This window comes from Urocitellus parryii, chromosome 7, assembly GCF_045843805.1.
Source record: "Urocitellus parryii isolate mUroPar1 chromosome 7, mUroPar1.hap1, whole genome shotgun sequence".
NCBI lineage: Eukaryota > Metazoa > Chordata > Mammalia > Rodentia > Sciuridae > Urocitellus > Urocitellus parryii.
The window spans coordinates 78,640,444-78,645,615 of record NC_135537.1 but is presented as its reverse complement, the minus strand read 5'-3'; the positions used below and the strand labels follow the sequence as shown (position 1 = coordinate 78,645,615).

Genomic DNA, 5,172 nt, shown 5'->3' with positions numbered 1-5,172 from the left:
CTTCAATGGTACCCAATTTGGACTTTTTTGTTATTGTCCTATAAGTCCATGACCTGTTTTCTGTCAGTTTATTTTACTTTTGTTGTTCAGATTAAGTTCTGTGTCCTCTGTCTTAAAGTTTACTGATTATATTCTCTCTTATTTCCTCTCTAACATTAAGTTCATCTGATTTTCTTTTTCAGTTTTAGTTATATTTTTAATTGCATAATTTCCAGTTAGTTCTATTTTATACCTTCTATTTATTTTGCTAAGATTTTCAATTTTTGAATTTTTTTCAAGAGAATTTTTAAATGCTGAGACTTTTAAAAATCCATTTCAGTATTTTACTATTTGATCAATCTGTGTGGTATCAATTGCTTGTCTTTGCTAATTCAAATTCCATTTTACAAGGGTGATTGACATGATGAGTTATTTTAATTTATATGATGGACATTTTATATGTTCGGAGAGTGTTGATACTGCTTACATCTTCTTTTTCATTGTGCAATCCCATTTCTCAACTTTAGTATGTAAGACCTGGCCCACATATGTGACTTGTGGAGTCAATGATAATTTAATTTCCAGGGCCCTGAAAGTTTATTCTGTTTTTCTTGATTTTCCTTGCTCAACTGGACTCCCTTCTGAGCACTTCAGAGCCCTATGCGTGCTGTCTGGGCTACTGGTGGCTTTGGGTTGGGAGTTTCAGGATAGGGTGGTCATGGTCCCCAGCACTGTAGTAAATTGGGTATGCCACTGCCTCAGTTTCCTGCATGGGCGTGCTGCACCTAAAGCAATAGCCAGTCGGTTTGTCTCCAACCCACTGTGCCCTTGCAGCAGACAGGACTTGCTGCTGTCCTTATTACTGAGTGGATACCCTATTAAAGCTGCTGTAACAGCAGATTATGTTACTGCTGCTCCATAGATTTGGCTAGACCCTGGTGGTTCTGATGCTGCAGACCAGAATACTACTGTTCCAAGTGTCAGGCAGGGACACCTCTGATGATAGGGGTAGATCAGACCACTGCAGTTTCAGATGAATGGGAAATGGGCCATTGGTCAGGCTTCACTGATTCTATTGTTTTTATGAATGGAGATATCACTTGGCAGGGACTGGTTCAGGACCACATCAATATCAGTGCCAGAGACCAGGACATTGCTGATCTGTATGGAGAGCAGGAAACCACGCTGCTGTCATACACGTAGAATAGGGTGTCTGTTTATGAGGTCTTGGCTGCACTAACACTTTTTTGATGCCCTGGGCAAGGGGAACAGTTTTAAGTTTGATCTATTTGTTCATTTGCTGTTATTTTTTTATCTTTCACTTGTTGGGAATAATGTGTTACAGAGCTATTAGGGATCCAGTTGGGATACTTTGGAATAAAAAAAAAAATCAAGGGATTCACTGCAAGATTATTCCTAAAATCTTAGGTTCCTGGGAATTTAACCATGTGTTATTCATCTTCTAGAGTCATGTTATGATTATTTTTTGAATTATTTAGTTGTATGTAGAGGAAAGAATCAAGAAAAAGTATCCCCTATGTAGTTCAAAATTGTAAACCCATTCTATAGATTTTTGAAAAGGATTTATGTCAATAAGATGGTATTTATTATATCCATATTATTCTTATGTTTGCATTTTAATCTTATAAAAATGGTATTACAAAATGCAGCATTTGGGGGACTCGATATCTGTTTAACATTTTACTTTGAAGAGTGATACAGGCTCATCTTGAGCAGCATTGTTCACATGTGAAACACTTTATGCCTCTTAAACACTCATTTTACACTTTGATGAGCTACCAAACTCTTTTCCAGATTGCTGCATTAATTCTAGGGAATAGGAAACGAATTTATATACATGGCTGCAGGGAAGGCCATTGACCAGGGCTTTTTGTTTTTGCACTAACTGTGTACAAGTTTACTTTGTCATGACGCTGATGGAAGTCCAAGGCAGAAGGATATCCAAACCTTCATAGACTGATCCTCTGCAGAAGTCTGCAAATGATGTTCTCTGAATGTAATAAAGGGATATATAAATATATAATCGTTGCTTAAGAATTTTAATATAAGCAATTTAAGTAAGTATGAGATTCATGAACTTGTCTTTTAATTATGTAATTGCATGCATAATTATTTTAGTTCTTCACTGCTGCTACACCAAGCATCACTTAATGTTCACTGCATAACAAGGCCACCCTGAGTTTCCATCTCTTTATTATTGCTTGTGCCTGTGAATCAGTGAGAAATTCTTGTCTTCATTCAGACATGCCTCAGTGATTGACTATGGGTCAGGAAAGCATCTTAGGTGGCCTTAACTGGGGTCTCAAATGCCTATGGGTCAACTGGTGGTCTTTTGTCAGAGTAACTTGTTACAGAGTTCTCAAATGACCACGGGATAAGCTCTAAGAGGTCATGGATATTTGCAAAGCTTCTTGAACCCCAATTGTATGGTTGTCATATTTTCCCTGTTACTGCAAAGTACTGACCAAACCCAGCACAGATGTAAGTGATGTGCAGCTGGACCATGTTCTTAAGATATACCATTGCAATGGGATCTGGATACAGTGAAGGAATGACATTTGTGACTGTCCTTATACTCTCTTTAGATTATAATCACATGAAAGATGTGATTTCTCCCTGTCTGTATGTCATTCTAAGTTGATTCTGACGAATCAGTTCATTGCCATGACACAATAGTCTTACAAAATACCTTCTGAAGTGTAAGAAATTCAATAAAATATCACTGAACAGCTCATTACTTTTTTATAAATAACATAAAATAATTGTTACATTCTTGAAGAAAATGTTTTAAAAAACGTAATATTTGCAAATCATCCTCAGTTTGAAATGTCTTTTAGTACACAAACTTCCTCTTGCTCACAAATCCTGAACCATGTATGTAATAAGACTCTGCTATACATGCTTATACTCATTGATGAGAAAGTTATTTTGAGGTTGTCAACAGTTACAAGACACTTCATCTTGTAACAAAAAGACTAATAATTGTAGGACACAAACTGTATACGTGTGTGTGTGTGTGTGTGTGTGTGTGTGTCTCTGTGTGTGTCTGTGTGTGTCTGTGTGTGTAACTACAACAGGGTACTGAAGTGAGTTTAGGGAAGAAAGAATTGTAATTATTGTGATTGTATAAGTGATCATTTCTTCTTCTTGTTGTTTTTTAAAGGTTTGTTTTTTTGGTAGTTGGTAGACACAACACCTTTATTTTATTTTTATGTGGTGCTGAAGATCAAACCCAATGCCCGATGCGTGCTAGGTAAGCACTCTACCACTGAGCCACAACCCCAGTCCTCTTATTGTTTTTGTAATGTTGAAACTGATAATGGTTTTCAAATTATGACTTTCTATTAAAAAGGGCCAAATCTGTGAAATTCTTATTGTTCATAATGTAAGAAAGATTAGTTTAAAAAATATATAAGAATTTACCTTTTGGTAGAAGAGGGATGATTTTATTTTATAAAGCCTATTATAAAACACTATTTTAAAACACAATTAATATTTTGATAAAGACTTACCTCATTAAATAATACACCAGGGGATAGGGTTGTGGCTCAATGGTAGAGCGCTTGCCTTGCATGTGTCAGGTGCTGGGTTCAATCCTCAGCACCACATAAAAGTAAGTAAACAAAACAAAGGTATTGTGTCTATGTATAACTAAAACAAAATTAAAAAATAATACAACAGAAAGAGTGACTCTTAAATTTTCACACACATGATAAGTATTCCAAAATACTTTAAATTTTATTAATTTTATTTTCTTCTATTAATTTTTCTGTTTGCCATTATGGCTGAATTTGTTTTTCTTAGTGATATTTGTATCTTAATTTTTCAGTGAATAAAAAAATAAGTTTATTTTCCAAAAAAATTATAAGTCACACAGTTAATATTGATATATTTCTATTGAAAAACACTCCTTGAATAACCGAAATTAGCAATGTATTTAAAAAGTCAAACATATGCTCTTAAATTGTATGTTCACCTTTTCTAGTTAAATATTTAGGTTAAACATGGAAATCAAGTTTTGGTACTGAGCAAACTGTAGTAGAAATCATTCTACCTCCTTCTCCCACTTAAGCACAACTTAAAATCCTGAATATCATATACAGAAAAAACATATAAAGACGTGGACAGGCAGTCTTGGCAACTTAGCAAGTCTCTGTCTTATATTTTAAAACAACAGGGGCAGGGTGTACTGGTACATGTCTGTAACCCAGTGTCTCAGGAAGCTTTGGCAGGAGGAGCACAAATTCATAGCCCATGTCAACAACTTAGTGAGACCCAAAGCAACTTAATGAGACCCTGTCACAAAATTAAATAAACAAACAAATAAATAAATAAGGCTGGGGATGTGGCTTAGTGGCTAAGCTCCCCTGGATTCAATCCTCAGTACCAAAACAATAAAAAATAAAACAAGATAACAAAAGCTGGTGATGTAGCTCAGTGGTAGAGCACCCAGGGGGGTTCAATCCCCAGTATATAAAAAAAGATAAAATAATAATAATAATAATTAATAATAATAATAATAATAGGCCTAGAAAAGCATAAATAAAGACAGATGACCCTCAGGGAGCTCAGACATGAGGAAGGATTTGGTGGGGAGTTCTGGGACTTCTTTTTGCCTCATGTATTCTAATTAGATAGAAACTTTGGATTTGTCCTTTCTTCTATCTTCTATAAATTAATATATCTACATTCTTTACTTTTTTAAAAAATCATTTCATTAGCTATGATGAACATTTCTTTGTACTGTCTGTGCTTTTGGTGTGTAAGTATATTGGGTTTCCTTGTTTTAGTCAGAGGTACATTCAAACCTTTGCAGAGCTCCCGTTACTTGTTTGAAAGCGAAAATGAGTGCTCGCTTGTTGCTTTGGCAGCACATATACTAGAACTGGAACCATGCAGAGGAGATGAGCATGGCCCTTGTACAAGGATGACATGCAAATTCATGAAGCATTCCATATTATTTAAGATTACTCAGCAATAAAAGAGAATAAAATCATGGCATTTGCAGGTAAATGGATGGAGTTGGAGAAGATAATGCTAAGTTAGCCAATCCCCAGAAAACAAATACCAAAGATTTTCTCTGATATAAGAGACTGATTCATAGTGGGATAGGGAGGAGGAGCATGGGAGGAATAGACCAACTCTAGATAGGACAGAGGGGTGCAGAGGGTA

General features: G+C 35.5%; 1 non-coding gene across 1 annotated transcript; it reads left to right on the top strand.

The window, feature by feature from the left end:
• Positions 1–4,859: 4,859 nt before the first annotated feature.
• Positions 4,860–4,962, top strand: LOC113187433 (U6 spliceosomal RNA). The gene has a single exon (XR_003301418.1). It is a non-coding gene; the product is annotated as a U6 spliceosomal RNA (small nuclear RNA).
• Positions 4,963–5,172: the final 210 nt, after the last annotated feature.